Source organism: Scyliorhinus canicula, chromosome 3 (assembly GCF_902713615.1).
Source record: "Scyliorhinus canicula chromosome 3, sScyCan1.1, whole genome shotgun sequence".
Taxonomy (NCBI): Eukaryota; Metazoa; Chordata; class Chondrichthyes; order Carcharhiniformes; family Scyliorhinidae; genus Scyliorhinus; species Scyliorhinus canicula.
The window spans coordinates 61,179,444-61,198,611 of record NC_052148.1 but is presented as its reverse complement, the minus strand read 5'-3'; positions in this window follow the sequence as shown (position 1 = coordinate 61,198,611).

The following is a 19,168-nucleotide window of genomic DNA, read 5'->3' as shown; positions in this document are numbered from 1 at the left end:
TAGCGACCCTGGGTGAATTGACAAACAAGCTTCAGCTCTCAAAAGGGAATGAGCTCCAATATATGCAATTAAAGAACTTCCTCAAGTTACCCTCAGATACATACCTGTGCATGTCCCTATAGTTGTGTCTTTTCTTGATTTGTTTTTCTCTCTCGTTGCTATACTTGTATATAAATTGTATATAAAAACATATGCCCATTCTGTAGATTTCTCAGTATAGCTGTTCAATGTTCCTTGCAATATCATTAAAAATGTAAACCAATAGAAATATTTTTAAAAAAAGAAGTGGATTCAGTGAAGGAAAGTTGTGTTTTATTAATTTGATTTTGTTTTGATAAAGGAACAGAGAGTGCTGATGAGGGTAAGTGGTCAGTGATTTGCACATGGGCATGCAAAAGACTTCATATATCAGACTTGCCAGGAAAATTAAGGCCATGGAATGAAATGGACAGGGGCAGTGTTGATGACTGACAGGAAGCAGGGAGCAGTGGTGAATGCTTGTTTTTGGCTAGAGGAAGGTTTACAGTGGGGCTCCACTGATTTCTGCTTTTCTTGGTTTATATTAATCACTTTGACTTAGGTGTGCAGGTCACATGTCACAAAACATACAGATATTACAATACTTGGACGTATTGTGAATTACAAGGAGGCTGGTGAGAGGCTTCAAGAGGACACAGGCCTCTTACAGTGCAGAAGGAGGCCATTTGGCCCATCGAGTCCACACCTGCCTTTGGAAAGAGCACCCTACCCAAGCCCGCACCTCCACTCTATCTTCGTAACCCAGTAGCACTATCTAACCATTTTGGACATTAAGGGCAATTTTAATCCACCTAACCTGTACATCTTTGGACTGTGGGAGGAAACCGGAGCACCCGAAGGAAACCCACGCAAACACGGGGAGAACATGCAGACACTGGACAGCCAGTGACCCAAGCTGGGAATCGAACCTGGGACCCTGGCGCCGTGAAGCAACTGTGCTACCATGCCACCCCAATTGGTGAACCTTGGGATATATGGGCACTTAGTATTTCAGTTGGCAGGGCAGGTTGAGAAAGTGAATAACATAAATAGAGGCGTAGGGTGTAAAAGCAAGGATGTTATCAGGAACCTTTTAAAAACACTCGTTTTGGCCTCAATGGGATTATTCTGTCCAATTCTGGGCATCACACTTTAGTTAGGATGTGAAGGCATTAGTGAGGGAGTGTTTTGCGAGAATATTTCCAGGGATGAGGGACTTCTGAATAGAGAATATGTGCCATATTTAGACAGAGGAGGTGGGGAGAAACTGTTACCTTTGGCAGAAGGGTCAGGAACCAGACGGCACGGATTTAAGGCAAATGGCAAAATGACCACAGGCCACATGAGGGAAAATGTTTCTTCTGCACCGAGTGGTTGGGATCTGGAGTGCTCCGCCTGAGAGTGTGGTGGAGCAGACTCATTCGCTGCTTTCAAAAACAAATAGTATAATTGCCCAAAGAGAAAGAAATTGCAGGGTTATGGGGAAAGGGCACCTCGGATCAAATGGGCCATTTCTTGCTGCAATCATCCTGTGATTCCATGTATTTCAAATAACTGAGACAGATTCTTGTGTTCAAACGTTTTCTCTGGAGAATTTCAACCTTGAATGATAGCTTGGCATATCTTCAACCAATTCAGAATTTGGGTGGAATTTCGCAGAATTATACTTATTATATCTCTACTATTTTATAGAACATAGAACATAGAATAGTACAGCACAGAACAGGCCCTTCGGCCCTCAATGTTGTGCCGAGCAATGATCACCCTACTCAAACCCACGTATCCACCCTGTACCCGTAACCCAACAACCCCCCCTTAACCTTACTTTTTAGGACACTACGGGCAATTTAGCATGGCCAATCCACCTAACCCGCACATCTTTAGACTGTGGGAGGAAACCAGAGCACCCGGAGGAAACCCACGCACACACGGGGAGGACGTGCAGACTCCGCACAGACAGTGACCCAGCCAGGAATCAAACCTGGGACCTTGGAGCTGTGAAGCATTTATGCTAACCACCATGCTACCGTGCTGCCCTCCTTTTCTCTCCTGAAGCTGCCATTAGGATATAGTTCCACAGGGAGCACTTATCCTCTAAAACTGGACAGTGGTCGATGATGAAACATAATTCTTCCTGTACCATATTGCATTATATTAGGAAATTTTAACCACATTTTGCATACTCACCTTCTGTGCTTTTTATTGTGACAAATGGTTGTTTGAAAGGAGTTGGAAGTACGACTTTGAAATGAAATGAAAATCACTTATTGTCACAAGTAGTGGGGGCGGAACCCACGCAAACACGGGGAGAATGTGCAAACTCCATACGGAGAGTGACCCAGAGCCGGGATCGAACCTGGGACCTCGGCGCCGTGAGGCAGCAGTGCTACTCACTGTGCCACCGTGCTGCTGTCGGGATGGCATTTCTTGGCTGTGGGGAATGGAGTACTTAAATGCAGCTCCAGTTTGTCAGGCTCTCCAGTGACAATCCCAACCGGAGCAAATCCGACGCCGCCATTGCTTGGAATTTCACTAGTTCCTCGTGGTGCCGGTATTGGCCCATTAACATGCCCTGAATTACTCCAGGACTGGCGTCGCTATCGGGACTGTAGAACACACTAGATTCATTCCTGGCATCAGCACTCAGAATGTGATTATCCAGAAAGATATCTAAGGTGTGGTAGTGAGTGGGAAAGCTCGCGGCTTAGCAAAGCTGGCAATGCTATTAAATGTTAATCGGTCCACTGAACGAGGCCTCGTGGGCTTCAGGCCCCAAATGCTGGCTCACCAGCTGATTCACAGGGGCCGCACTCACCAGCCCCCCGCTAGCAAGGTCGGGCAGCACTTAAGCTGCACTTGCACAGCCAGCTCGCAACAATGGTGCCGAGGAGACCAGCCCCAAGATTCAGGAACACTGACCTTGGGAGGCTCCTAGACACAATGAAGGCCAGGAGAAATGTCCTGTTTCCCCCTGGGGTCCTGGAGGGTGAGCCATAGGGCAGCCAGTGCTGCCTGGGATGAGAGAGCGGCGGCTGTGAGCTCAGGAAGTGTGACCAGGAGGACTGGCCTCCAGTGCACTTCGAAGGTCAACGACCTACACCGGGCAGCACGAGTGAGTAGACACCAATGCACCCCCATCCCATCCCAAGGGACCATCTAACCCCAACTCTCCATGTGATTCCCAACCCTCCCTCCACACCACTCCCCCTTCAACCCCCCACCAACCCTCCATCCACAGCCCCCTTCCCACCACTGTGAACCACCCGTGTGGCTAACGATGCCCTCTCTGTGACTCTTCTGGAAAAGCTCTCTCATAATCTGCGGGAGAGGGCCGAGTCTGGAGGTTGTGTGCCAGTCTTAAGAATCCTCACCTCCTTTGAGGAGCATGCCCTGGAGGTGACTGGTGTGGCCGAGGACAGGGCGGTCAACAATGCGGAGGCTGGTGGATGTCTTAGAGGTGAGGAACCACCAGGCACCACCACCAGACTTGTCAATAGCGAATTGTTATTGACTTACTGACTGACCCATCCCTCGCACTGACCACATGTCCATTCTCCCGCAGGTCCTACAGCCGACGACACCGGCTCATCACGGGCAGCACCCCCTACTGCCTCCCAGGAGAACACCTCAGAGGGGAGCTTCGAGGATGCAACTGTTATAGTCGCAGCACAGCTGTCATCCTCACCCACCACCAGTGCACATACACACACATCTTAGTGGGAAATGTTAGTGGACAGGCTTCTGGGGCACAATCTGGTGATCACTACACAGCTGCTGATGTACATCAGGTGGAGGCAGGAACCCCCAGGAGAGACAGCAGTCGGAAGTCTGCTGGATCCCACGACCCAGCTGGGTCCCAGTCTGATGCTGTGCCTGTGGAACAGAGGAACCTGGAGCTGATGGAGACGATAGAGTGCAGCTGTGACATTCAGAGGGAGATGTTAGCGACACTCCAGCAGATCCATAGCTGCTTGGAGGAGTCTCAGAGGCTACAGGCACACGAGATGTCCCCGGAAAGGCGTGACATGAAGGCCAACACTGCTAGTGGTGGGGACTGCAGTCGAGAGTCTGGTGCATGACTTCAGCACCATAAGTGAAGGTGTCCAAGGCGTCGCGCAGTCGGTGACGGCCATGGCTGAGGGTCTCGGTTGAATGTCCGACTCGCTAGGGGATGTCACCCAGTGCCAGGCTGACCTTGATGAGGTTCTACGGGACATGTCCCGCTCTCAGATGTGAATGGCCGAGATACTCCGGAGCTTGAGCTCAAGCCACTCCGCTTGATGTGCGGGAAGCCACTGGAACACTGTCGACTTCTTTACGAGATGCTGGAGGGCTGTGGTGTGGGATGCCATGTTGAGAATGAATTTCCCAAGAAAATTCACCATCCCGAGGAAACGGAGGACCGCCTTTTTGTCCTCTGGGGTCTTCATGGCATTGACTGCCAGCACCTTGTCAGCATCAGGTTGCACACCCTGCTGTCAAATGTGGTCACCCAGAAACCTGATAGCGGACCCACCAAATGAGCATTTGGCCCTGTTGAGCTGGAGGCCGTTTTCATGTATCCTCTGGAAAACTTGTTTGAGGCGAGCGATGTGATCCTCGGGCGTCGTGGACCAGATAATCACATTGTCCACATAGACTCGCACCCCCTCGATGCCCTCCATCATTTGCTCCATTCTGCAATGAAATACTTCGGAAGCTGACATGATACCAAAAGGCATGCGGTTGTAGCAATACCTGCCGAACGGAGTGTTAAACGTGCACAACTTCCGACTGGACTCATCCAGCTCTATCTGCCAGAACCTACGGGAGGTGTCCAGCTTGGTAAAGAATTTGGCATGAGACATCTCACAGGTTAACTCTTTACGCTTTGGGATCGGGTAGTGCTCGCGCATAATGTTGCGATTCAGATCTTTGGGATCAATGCAAATGCGGAGTTCACCAGAGGGCTTCTTGATGCAGACCATGGAGCTGACCCAGTCTGTTGGTTCCTTGACCTTTGAGATGATACCCTGCTATTTGAGCTCTCGTAGCTGCGTTTTCAGACGATCCTTGAGAGGGGCCGGCACCCGGCGTGGTGCATGGATGACTGGGATGGCATTCGGTTTGAGCAATATCTTGTAACGATATGGGAGCGTGCCCATTCCATCAAACACATTGTGGTATTGCGTGGGAATGTCGTCTATCTCAGCCTGGAGATTTACATTGGGCAAGGCAGTCGCCGGTGTCGAGGACATGGTATGGATACGCTGGACCAGATTTAGGAGTTTGCATGCGCGAGCACCGAGCAGGGATGCCTTGTCAGGCCGGACGATCTCGAATCCTAGCGTCACTTTGATTGCCTTGTGAGATATACCTAGCTGACACGATCCACTGTCAGCTATGGCATTGCCATTGTAGTCAAGGAGCTGACAGGCTGGTGGAAGAATGCTAGGTTGGTCTCGGATGCTGTCGAGGTCCGACTGTGATATGAGGTTTGCAGATGCGCCAGTGTCCAATTTAAATTGGATGCGAGATTGGTTAACCGTGACGACAGCACACCACTCGTCGTCAGGATCCACAGTGAGGATTGAAAGGCGGTTTGCAGGCACGGTGGAGGCCAGCTCGCGGGTGGTGATTATGCCCACTCGGTATGGAGACTCGAGGCAGGCAGCATCGGGGTCCGTTGGGCTGTTGGGATCCGAATCCTGCATGCCTTGTTGTACGCAGCGGATACGTCTGCGCTGTAGCTGGGATCGCTGGCTGTTGGTCGGTGGAGCGGACCTGCATAAGGCCGCGTAATGCCCAGGCTTTCCACGCTGTAGATATCGCCTTCCTTTGGCTGCACATTGCCGCTTTAAATGGGCGGAGACACAATTTGGACACGTCATGACGCTGATGTCAGCGCGTTCCGCGTGCCATCGCGCGTGCGCAGTGCGGTCGGCCGACTTTCGCACATGCGCATCGGGATCTTCGGCCTCGTTGTCCACCCGGTCGTGGCGCGCATGCTTAGGTACCCGGGATGTTGCGATGGCCTGCACTTTTTCTGCCTCGTGGGAGACTAGTTTTGCATTTTTTGCCGCCCTGATGCGGGTGTAACGATTCCCGGCATGCTCATGGACAACGCACGTTTCGATGGCGATGGTGAGGGTCAACTGTTTGATTTTGAGGAGCTGCTCCCGCAGGGAGTCAGACTGGACCCCGAAAACGATCATGGAATCAGCCGTCGAGTCATAATTACATGACTGCGCTAGGATGCGGAGATGAGTCAAGAAGGACTGAAAAGGTTCATCCTTATCCCGAAGCCTCTGTTGGAAGATGTACCGTTCAAAGCTCTCATTCACCTCAATGTCGCAGTGGTTGACGAATTTCAGCAGAACCGTCTTGAACTTCGTCTTGTCTTCGCTGTCGGCAAATGTGAGCGAGTTATAGATATGGATGGCGTGGTCCCCCGCAGTCGACAGGAACAACGCGATCTTTCGGGCATCCGATGCTGCCTCGAGGTCGGAGGCCTCGATATACAGGAGGAACTTCTGTTTGAAGACTTTCCAGTTGGCGCCGAGGTTGCTGGAGATCCGGAGTTGCGGAGGAGGTTGGATCTTTTCCATGCTGCTGGATGGCTGCGTGCTGTTCGTTGCAGATTCACTTGAGGTAGGTTCGTTAGAGTTAATAGCTCTCTGGTACCATGATGTGTTATCTGTGTTGGTCGAACATCGACTGCAACTGGATGCAGTAAGACGAGAAACAGGCTTCCGACACAGGAGATGGTCCAACACTGTTTTATTGAACCTGTTGATTGCTGTACATAATCTGCTGTGGGTTGACACTCTATTAACCTAACTGATAAGCTCCTACTGGCTTGACCAGACTAGCTCTCTATCACATGGTGATGATGTTCATTGGCCTGTGCATTGCGACTATCTCCCTAGCCGTGTCCTATGAGAGAGAGAGCCTTAATGCCCTGTGGACTTTATAGTGGTGGTGTCCTGTCTGATGATTGGTTGTTCTCTGTCGTGTGTGTTCATCGGTTGTCCTGTGTGTCAATCACTGCCTGTCTGCATCTCATGATATACATTAGTGGATATTATGACAATGGCCACCGGTTCCCCCGAGATCCACCCCTCTGATGAGGCCACGTTTTGAAGGCACCACACGGGACAGGGCTCCGACAAATGAGCCGGGGCCTTCAGGCTCCAGAGCCCCCAGAGAACGCTCACCAGGGGCATTGAAAGCTACGGGACGAGGTCAGAAGCTGGTTGCCTCCACCTCTGATGTACATCCTGGGGAAACATCTAGACATAGTGGTAGAGCTAGGAAGGCCAAGCACATCACGGATCACTGAGGGCAACGGGAGAGGGGGGATGGGGTGGAGGTGTAGGGAGTGGAGTGGGGAGGGAGGTGGGGGGGAGGGGTTTGGGAGGTGGGTGGCAGCACTATCGGGAGAGTGGGGAATTGTAACCCGTATGACTCTTTCACTTTCTTGGCAATACGGGCCAACTTCCAAACCCTTGCCCCAACTTTCCAGGCATCCCGGCAAATCGCGGTAAGGTGGTGGGTGTGAGGGAACATTCAGCAGAAAGGTAGGGGTCATCATGGATTGAGGAGCACTGGCACTCAGCTCTCTGCGGGTTATCATCACCTCACTGCCCTCGACAGTGACCCGCTGACGTGCCGACGTATTCCCAGCTCTCTGGGATCTCAGGCTACAGCCCACAGGTGCATCCGACAGGGAAGATGGGAAATGGGATTAAGGGGGGATGGACCAGGCCACATCCTAAGTTAATCAGACGAGTATGAGGAACTCCCTGGTCCTCCAGGCTTGACGGACCGTCCGTGATGCAGCCTGCCCTGCAACCTCGGGCTGGGCCTCAGGTTCCTCCTTGGCCTCGACCTCCAGCCTCTGCTGGTCCGGCTCCTTCTCATCATCCTCATCCTCCTCCTCCTCTTTGTCCTCCACCTTGGAGTTTGGTAACTGTTCCTCATCCCCAACTTCCAGCTCGTCACCCCGCTGCTGTGCGAGGTTGTGGAGGGCACAGCGGACCACCACAAAGTGGGTGGCACTCTGTGGGGTATACTGCAGTGCACCTCTGGAACGGTCGAGGCATCAGAACGGCATCTTGAGAAGTCTGGTGCACCGCTCAATTCCAGCCCAGGTGGCCACATGGGCCTTGTTGTACCGGCCACTTCGGTCTCCGGCCTCCATACTGTTGTCATTAGCCAGGTCCTCAGCGGATATCCCTTATCCCACAAAAACCAGCTGCCCATCGAGAGGTGCTCCTCGAAGAAGCCGAGGTGACTGACTGCCCTAGGATGTAGCTGTCATGCACACTCCACAGGAAGCGGGCACAAACGTGCATTACCTTCATGTGCTGGTCGCACATGAGCTGTATGTTGAGGGAGTGGAACCACTTACTGTTAACGTTGGGCACCTCCAGGTGGCCCGGTGAGGGCAACATGTGTGGCATCAATGGATTGGATTGGCTTTGTTTATTGTCACGTGTACTGAGGTACAGTGAAAAGTATTTTTCTACGAGCAGCTCAACAGATCATTAAGTATGTGGGAAGAAAAGGGAATAAAAGAAAATACATAATAGGGCAACACAAGGTATACAATGCAACTACATAACACCAGCATCGAGTGAAGTATACAGGGGTGTAGTGTTAATGAGGTCAGCCCATAAGAGGGTTGTTTAGGAGTGGATAACAGCAGGGAAGAAGCTGTTTTTGAATCTGTTAGTGCGTGTTCTCAGACTGTTGTATCTCCTGCCCGATGGAAGAAGTTGGAAGAGTGAGTAAGCCGGGTGGGAGGGGCTGGAGCAACCCGGAAATGGTGGAGCATCCTGCTGCCCGGGCATCTTGTTGGGCTTGGCCCATGTCAAAGATGATGCAGTTTTCCGCCCGGTCATACAGGGCATCCTGTCAGATGCACCTGTGGACTGTGGCCTGTGAGATACCACACAGGCACCCGCTCAAGCCCTGGAATGATCCTGAGGCATAAAGGTTCAGTGTTGCGGTGACCTTAATGCCCACAGAGAGCTGGTGTCCTCCTCCATGTGGTGCCACGTCCGTGAGGATATGGTACAGGTGTCGCACCATCTCCTTGTTGAGGTGGAGCCTCCTGCGGCACAAGCTGTCCATCATTTGTTCGAATGACCAGCAATGCCTGTACACACTGGGCCACCGTGGGACTCCCCTTCTGGGTCACTCCCTGGCCTGATCGGTGGCTGGGTCCTCAGGGTGTGGGGTGGGGTCCGGCACAGGGTCCACCGCCTCAAGCATTTGCAGACGCTGCTGCTGCCGCCGGCTCTGGTGTCTGGCCGCCTGGCCTAGCAGCAGCACCACGAGGGCAACGTCTGCATCCAATATCCCTGCAGTAGCGTTCAATATTTGAGAAGCATTGGGAGAGGGTGTTAAACTGACAAACCGTGGCATCTCCCACCCCGGACCCTCCATTCTCCCATTCCATCCCCCCCCCCCCCTCCCCCCCCCCCCCCACTCCACCCACCTGGAACGCTCTGCCCATGTACTCCCGGTAGTAGCATTCCCTCCTCACTGAATCCCAGATCCTGTACCCCAAACACCCGCTCATAACGCCACCTGTAGCGGGCCCTGGTCCCCACCCCATGGCACTCACCCACCCTCTCGCCGTGGACATGTCGCTGGAGCTGTGTCCCATCCCCTGGGTCTTGGGATCTTGGCAGCTGTGTCTGTCCTGTTGCCTCCTGCAGTGTTCAGGCACAGTGTCCAGGCACCATGGTCTGATTAGGATGCAAGGTAATGAATCCCAAATGCTGCATGGCCCGCCCACCCACGGGAATCAACTTGGGATGTGTGAAGTGTTCACTTAACCACGACTGCCAATTTCCTTTTAGCAATAGCCTTCAGCCGTACGACTCAGATGTCGGCGGGGTTTTGGTTGGTCAGTGGGGCAGACTGGCAGGGACAAGGTTTGCCCCGGAATGGTTGCACATGATCCAGGAGTTGGCATGCCGGTGCTGTGTGTGGTTGCCCCCCCGGTTGCCCACCTAGCACCTCCCCCCCCCCCCACCCTACCATGGCAGCCCGCCCCTTGCAGAGGGTTCTCCCTGCCCCAGCTCGAGGGCTGCCCACCCCCCATCGAGCACAGGGTAGCAAACCCAGTGCTCCCGGGCTCTTTGCCTGTGGGCAAAGATGGCTACTTACCTCATCGGATGCCCACAGAAGCCCTTGAACCAGGTTCACGGTTTTCAAAAAGAGTACTAATCGGCGCCAGCGTGAGCACTTTCTGGGGAGGCGGCTTAATGACAGGAGGCCTTTGGATATGGGGTGGCTCTCATTAATTGTATGGAAATGGGACTTTAGCAGTGATTATTGGTTTCTCGCAACGTTACAGCGAGCTCCCGATTTTGCCTCGGGGAGCGAGCCGCTTGCATCACAAACTGTTTCGCACCTGGCACGGTTCTCGTTTTTGGCCTCTCCCGCTATTCACCGGCCTCGTTACGCTTGAGGGAGAGCGAACGAGGCCGACGAGTCACACCCTTAGTCTCTGAATTGGAGATTCCTGCTCCTTAGCTTTTCATGTTTTAAAATTGTTTTTGCCTTATCTGTGTTTTGGTATTCAGTGAGAATTTTGATAGTTGTAAAGTATTAAGGAAAAATAAAGAGTAGCTTAATTCACAGAAGTTTAGTCTCAAAGCGGTTGATTGATTTTTGTTTAACGTTTATTGAAGGGATGAAGTGACATGAAGCGAAATGATGCCTGCTGCTTCATTAGATATGCATTCATCTAAAGTGGGATCTGTCATGGACTGATACAACTAAATCAGTCACAGCATGAGAGATCAATTTACCAGAATTTTTCACATTTAGCCAGAGTTAGTTCTCAAAGAACTGCAATAACTGATACCCTTTGCAAGTATCTGTGCAAAATAACTCAGATTACAGAAAATAAGCGCGGAAAATGGATGTCTCCAAAAGGACTAAAGCATTAATGCGTGAAAACAATCAGTTCAAGAACAGGTTCAACAATATCTCCTTCTTTTCTTTCCTTGAAACATAGAACATTGAACATAGAACATCGATAGAACATAGAAAAATACAGCACAGGACAGGCGCTTCGGCCCACGATGTTGTGCCGAATTTTTATCCTAGATTAAGAACAAATTAATCTACACCCCATCATTCTACCGTAATCCATGTACCTATCCAATAGTCATTTGAAGGTCCCTAATGTTTCCGACTCAACTACTTCCACAGGCAGTGCATTCCATGCCCCCACAACTCTCTCGGTAAAGAACCTACCTCTGACATGCCCCTTATATCTTCCACAATTCACCTTAACTTTATGTCCCCTTGTAATGGTTTGTTCCACCCGGGGAAAAAGTCTCTGACTGTCTACTCTATCTATTCCCCTAATCATCTTATAAACCTCTATCAAGTCGCCCCTCATCCTTCTCCGTTCTAATGAGAAAAGGCCTAGCACCCGCAACCTTTCCTCATAAGACCTACTCTCCATTCCAGGCAACATCCTAGTAAATCTCCTTTGCACTTTTCCCAAAGCTTCCACATCCTTCCTAAAATGAGGTGTCCAGAACTGCACACAGTACTCCAAATGAGGCCTTACCAAGGTTTTGTACAGCTGCATCATCACCTCACGGCTCTTAAATTCAATCCCTCTGTTAATGAATGCTAGCACACCATAGGCTTTCTTCACAGCTCAATCCACTTGAGTGGCAACTTTCAAAGATCTATGAACATAGATACCAAGATCTCTCTGCTCCTCCACATTGCCAAGAACCCTACCGTTACCCCTGTATTCCGCATTCATATTTGTCCTTCCAAAATGGACAACCTCACACTTTTCAGGGTTAAACTCCATCTGCCACTTCTCAGTCCAGCTCTGCATCCTATCTATGTCTCTTTGCAGCCGACAACAGCCCTCCTCACTATCCACAACTCCACCAATCTTCGTATCGTCTGCAAAATGTACTGACCCACCCTTCAACTCCCTCATCCAAGACATTAATGAAAATCACAGCAGAGGACCCAGAACTGATTCCTGTGGTACGCCACTGATAACTGGGCTCCAGGCTGAATATTTGCCATGCACCACCACTCTCAGTCTTCTATCGGTTAGCCAGTTCATTATCCAACTGGCCAAATTTCCCACTATCCCATGCCTCCTTACTTTCTGCATAAGCCTACATTGGGGATCCTTATCAAATACCTTACTAAAATTCATGTACACCACATCCACTGCTTTACCTTCATCCACATGCTTGGTCACCTCCTCAAAGAATTCAATAAGACTTGTGAGGCAAGACTTACCCCTCACAAATCCAAGCTGACTATCCGTAATGAAGCAGTGTCTTTGCAGATGCTCAGAAATCCTATCCCTCAGTACACTTTCCATTACTTTGCCTACCACCAAAGTAAGACCAACTGGCCTGTAATTCCCAGGGTTATCCCTATTCCCTTTTTTGAACAGGGGCACAACATTCACCACTCTCCAATCCCCTGGTACCACCCCTGTTGACTGTGAGGACGAAAAGATCATTGCCAACGGCTCTGCAATTTCATCTCTTGATTCCCATAGAATCCTTGGATATATCCCATCAGGCCCGGGGGCCTTGTTATCCTCAAGTTTTTCAAAATGCCCAACACATCCTCCTTCCTAACAAGTATCTCCTCTAGCTTACCAGTCTGTTTCACACTGTCCTCTCCAACAATATGGCCCCTCTCATTCGTAAATACTGAAGAAAAGTACTACATAGAACATAGAACATTATAGCGCAGTACAGGCCCTTCAGCCCTCGATGTTGCGCCGACCTGTGAAACCCCTCTAAAGCCCATCATACACTCATTCAAGACCTCTCCTATCTCTTCAGACTCAATACACAATGTCCCGCTACTGTCCTTGATCAGACCTACAGTCGCTCTAGTAATTCTTATATTTCTCACATATGTGTAAAAGGCCTTGGGGTTTTCCTTGATTCTACCTGCCAAAGATTTTTCATGCCCTCTCTTAGCTCTCCTAATCCTTTTCTTCAGTTCCCTCCTGGCTATCTTGTATCTCTCCAGAGCCCTGTCTGAACCTTGTTTCCTCAGCCTTACATAATTATCCTTCTTCCTCTAAACAAGACATTCAACCTCTCTTGTCAACCACGGTTCCCTCACTCGACCATCTCTTCCCTGCCTGACAGGGACATACATATCAAGGACACGTAGTACCTGTTCCTTGAACAAGTTCCACATTTCAATTGTGTCCTTCCCTGACAGCCTATGTTCCCAACTTATGCACTTCAGTTCTTGTCTGACAGCATCGTATTTACCCTTCCCCCAATTGTAAACCTTTCCCTGTTGCACGCACCTATCCCTCTCCATTACTAAAGTAAAAGTCACAGAATTGTGGTCACTATCTCCATGCTCCCCCACTAACAAATCTATCACTTGCCCTGGTTCATTACCAAGTACCAAATCCAATATGGCCTCCCCTCTGGTCGGACAATCTGCATACTGTGTTATAAAAGCTTCCTGGACACACTGTGCAAACACCACCCCATCCAAACTATTTGATCTAAAGAGTTTCCACTCAATGTTTGGGAAGTTGAAGTCACCCATGACTACTACCCTGTGACTTCTGCACCTTTCCAAAATCTGTTTCCCAATCTGTTCCTCCACATCTCTGCTGCTATTGGGGGTCCTATAGAAAACTACCAACAAGGTGACTGCTGCTTTCCTATTTCTGACTTCAACCTATAGTACCTCAATAGGCAGATCCTCCTCAAACTGCCTTTCTGCAGCTGTTATACTATCTCTAATTAACAATACAACCCCTCCCCCCACCTCTTTTACCACCCTCCCTAATCTTCTTGATACATCTATAACCAGGAACCCCCAACAACCATTTCTGCCCCTCTTCTATCCAAGTTTCTGTGTTGGCCACCACATCGTAGTCCCAAGTACCGATCCATGCCTTAAGTTCACCCACCTTATTCCTGATGCTTCTTGCGTTGACGTATACACACTTCAACACATCTCCGTGCTTGCAAGTGAGTGTTACCTTCCCCACTGCCTCACTACACAGTTTGACATTCTGAACATCGGCTACCTTAGTTGCTGGACTACAAGTCCGGTTCCCATTCCCCTGCCAAATTAGTTTAAACCCTCCCGAAGAGTACTAGAGAACCTCCCTCCCAGGATATTGGTGTCCTTCTGGTTCGGATGCAACCCGTCCTACTTGTACAGGTCCCACCTTCCCCAGAATGCGCTCTAATTATCCAAATACCTGAAGCCCTCCCTCCTACACCATTCCTGCAGCCACGTGTTCAACTGCACTCTCTCCCTATTCCTAGCCTCGCTATCACGTGGCACTGGCAACAAACCAGAGATGACAATTCTGTCTGTCCTGGCTTTTAACTTCCAGCCTAACTCCCTAAACTTGTTTATTACCTCCACATCCCTTTTCCTACCTATGTTGTTGGTACCAATGTGCACCACGACTTCTGGCTGCTCACCCTCCCCTTTAAGGATCCTGAAGACACAATCCGAGACATCCCTGGCCCTGGAACCTGGGAGGCAACGTACCTTCTGGGAGTCTCGCTCACGACCACAGAATCTCCTATCTATTCCCCTAACCATTGAATCTCCTATTACTATTGCTTTTCTATTCTCCCCTCTTCCCTTCTGAGCCCCAGAGCCAGACTCAGTGCCAGAGACCTGGCCGCTAGGGTCTTTCCCCGGTAGGTCATCCCCCCAACAGCATCCAAAACGGTATACTTGTTTTCAAGGGGAACAGCCACGAGGGATCCCTGCACTGTCTGCCCGCACGTTTTCTTTACCCTGACTGTAACCAGCTACTCTTGTTCTGTACCTTGGGTGTGGCTACCTCCCTGTAACTGCTCTCTATTACCCCCTCTGCCTCCCGGATGATCCAAAGTTCATCCAGCTCCAGCACCAGTTCCCTAACACGGTCTCTGAGGAGCTGGAGTTCGATGAACTTCCCGCAGGTATAGTCAGAGGGGAAACCGGTGGTATCCCTCACCACCCACATCCTACAGGAGGAGCATGCAACTGCCCTAGCCTGCATCCCCTCTTACCATACAGATATAGCTGTCCTGTGAACCAACTGGAACTCCGCCCTCCGACTCTGCTCCCAGTCAGCTGCACTCTCTGTAAACTCCTGGCTCCCTTCTCGCTCTTTGAGGAAATGTAGGAAATGAAATGAAAGGAGGACCTTTCTCCCTCCTCACCTAACTCCTTCATTCACCAAACTCTCACTATAGCACTCAAATGCACCCAAATTCAGCACTGGAGTTACCCCCTAAGTTAATCCGAGTGCTATCTTCACCCCCGCAATGCAAGATCTGCCCACCCCACTCTCACCAGATGAGAGACCCCTGTCAGGAATCTCCTTCCAGAAAACAAATCCTGGTTTGGAAGCTCTCCCCAGAAGAGAGATCCCTGTCTGAATGCTAGAATCGCCGAGCAGAAACTTATTGCCAAGTTCCGCACACATGAGTGCGGCCTCAACCGGGACCGGGGATTCATGTCGCATTACATTCATCACCCACCATCTGGCCTGGGATTGCGAAATCCTACCAACTGTCCTGGCTTGAGACAATTCACACCTCTTTAACCTGGGGTTACCCCTATCTTTGGATCTTTAAAGATTTAATTACCTGCAAATGCTCGCATTCTAAGCATTGTCTGGCGTCTTTGAATTTGTCTATATATATGTTTCTGGAACATACCTCTTCATTCACCTGAGGAAGGAGCAGTGCTCCGAAAGCTAGTGTTTGAAACAAACATGTTGGACTTTAACCTGGTGTTGTAAGACTTCTTACTGAATGCTAGAGAGCAGTCCAGACACAGGCAGTGAAAAAAAAATCAGTGCTTTCACAGTCACCTGGATAATACAACCACTGGCTCACATACAGGAAGCAGTACCTGACAATTCCTGGAAAGAGACAACCAGGTAGCTGTGTTTTAAACCCCTCAGATCTTTGATCTGCAACCCATTTACTCATTTCTCTTTGATATTGATTTTACTAGGCTGTGATTAACAGCTTCCACACACCCCAGCTGAGAGCATTGTTCCATTCATCTTCCTTCACAGTTGAGTAACTCTAAAGTGCTCTAACCACGATATTTATTTATTTATTTAAGTTTTTTATTTTTTTTTTAAATTTTAGATTACCCAATTATTTTTTCCAATTAAGGGGCAATTTAGTGTGGCCAATCCACCTATTCTGCACATTTTTGGGTTGTGGGGGCGAAACCCACGCAGACACGGGGAGAATGTGCAAACTCCACACGGACAGTGACCCAGAGCCGGGATCGAACCTGGGACCTCAGCGCCGTGAGGCGGTTGTGCTAACCACTAGGCCACCGTGCTGCCCTTAACCACGATATTTATCAATATGAAGCTTTGATTGACAAACCCTGGACCACTTCAAACAGTGTTAAGTACTGTCCATTTCCAACTGACCACCTCAAAATCACTTAACCGTGAAGGGAGAGCATTGGAACAGTCAAATTTGGTACTAACAAATCATGGAAGAGGGTTTGGTGGCAGATAGGCTGATGGAGAGGCAGAGGCAGGTGAGAGGTGGAACGAGGTGATCTTAGGCCTAGATTTTCCATTCGCGCTCGCCACTGGAATTGTGGCAGGGAAGATGGAAAATTAGATGGAACAGCAAATAATTGCATTAACTTTAAATGGGAATTTCTGGTCTTGTGACGGGTGAGACCGGGAAACCCTGCCTATTGGGTTGGAAATTCAGCTCAATGTCAAATAGGATATTGAAAGTTGTAAACAATCTGTTTCATCCTCAGACAGCTCTATACTAAACAACAGTTCAGACTTTTTGTTAATTTTTTAAACCAACGCGAGGCAAAACCTGCTTTACTTTACATAACTTCCTGAAGCTCAGGTGTCCATCTGTAGAAATGCTACCACGCTGACTACCTGGCTGTTTCCACCCTATTCCATGAGTACTCTGCCTGACGGCCAGTTCTTGGAACATTGGCCGCTGATGCTTCATCCGGCAGCTTTAGTCAGTGGTGGTTTGCCATTGCCTTCCACTCTCAGGGGCATGGTGAGGAGGAAGGTCCCAAGTCCATGGACCTTGTGACGCATGGCAACTCTTCCCCAGACCTCAAGTCTCACCTGACATTCATTCTTACATCCTTTCCAGGAGAATGGGTTTAACAGTGGCTTCAGGATGTTTGCCTTGGGCCTTGTGAGTTATTTTACCAGCTAGAACGTGCTCTCAGTGGTATTCTGAACTGGATACAAGCCATGACATGACAACTAGTGGTTCACTCAATATAAATAGAACTGTTATGTTTTTGGTCCTGGTACCTTTCAAGATCAATCAATTCACACGGAGACACAGGAGGTGATTAACACTGCAAGTGTCCTTTATTGCTGCAGCAGTTGAACTAAATGATAACATTAATCCCGTGATCCTATAATGCTGTAGTTTGCAAAGTATGGCCACCAGACAAGACATACAATACATAACAGATTCCTCCCCTCTTATTGGAAATGTCGGCTTAATAAAACGTTTTCTGAATTGGAGAATGTAGGAAGACTGCCTCAAACAAAAACATGGGGTTGCTTTAACCATAACTCAGGCACTCAGGAGGCCTTGTTTCCCGGGCAGGCTATGGCAGACCTCTGGCGCATTTACAGAAAAATGTTTATTAGAGACTGATGACAATTTAGGACCAGTCTGAAGTTATGTTGAAGGCTGGTGAAGGTGAGACAACTTCAACTTCGGTAATGCTAGACTGAGGAGATGAGACTGGAATCGGAATTCCTTGACTTAGATGTGGCTCATTCGAAGTGGTGAAATCAGCCTCTTCCGTCAGAGGTGCATCCTCAGACAGTGCTTGACTTGGCAGCAGCTGATTCAACACTGGTTTCCTCAAAGTGGTGAAAAAATAATTCACAAGGCCCAAGGCAAACATCCTGAAGCCACTGTTAAATCCATTCTCCTGGAAAGTTTGTAAGGATAAATGTCAGGTGAGACTTGGAGGTCTGGGGAAGAGTTGTCATGCGTCACAAGGTCCATGACTTTGGACAATGTTTGGTCCATTCAAGTGGCCTTCTTGATTTGGACCAAAGTGATTGGTGTGTGTTCTCCAAGTGTAAAAAGTAGATGTCTTTTTGACCAATGTCCCTCTGGCTGACTGTCAGTGGCAACCTCGAACGATCATCCGCATTGTCATGCAGCGTAGATTTTTAATTTTTGATGTCATATGTGTGAGCACTCAACATCAATGCCCAACTCTGCAGTCTGCTTGCAGCAAAGAGGGGATACTTGTGTGTGGACCGAGTATCGAGGTGAGTGGTCGATGATCAGTCAGAGGCACGAATTTCCATCCAAATGTAATTGGTGAAATTCATCCCCGTACTTCATGTTTGATTTGAACATATAAGTTCTCTGCTTTACTTAACGTCTATGAAGCAAATGCTATGGCCTTCTCCACACCAAAGGACATTATGTGTGAGATAACAGCTACAACTCCTTAAGGCGATCCATCGCATGCAAGTTGTCGAGGTAAGAAGAGGTCAATGTGCATCAGTACCTCGGAATTTTCCAGCACTGCATTAGCTTTCTTAAAATCAGAATCAAAAGCTTCAGTCCCTTTCTAGGGTTTCTGCTGACAGAGAAGCTCATACAGGGGTTTCAGTAGGGTTGGAAGCTGTGGAATAAATCTTCAGTAATAATTCAGCAGCCCTAAGAAGAGTGAAACTGGCTGATATTCTGAGGAACTAAAGCATCCACAATAGCCTTGACCTTGGCGGGTGCTTCCTGAAACCCAGAAGCACCAATGACGTACCCCAAATATTCCACAGGGGGCTGAAAACACTTACATTTGTCCTTGCAAGCCCTATACTCCTCTAGTCTTTGTAGGGTGTCAGCCAAGTTCTTGAGATGATCGCCATCAGTCTTATCTGTTCCCAAGATGTCATAAGAACATAAGAACATAAGAACATAAGAACTAGGAGCAGGAGTAGGCCATCTGGCCCCTCGAGCCTGCTCCGCCATTCAATTAGATCATGGCTGATCTTTTGTGGACTCAGCTCCACTTTCCGGCCAGAACATCATAACCCTTAATCCCTTTATTCTTCAAAAAACTATCTATCTTTACCTTAAAAACATGTAATGAAGGAGCCTCA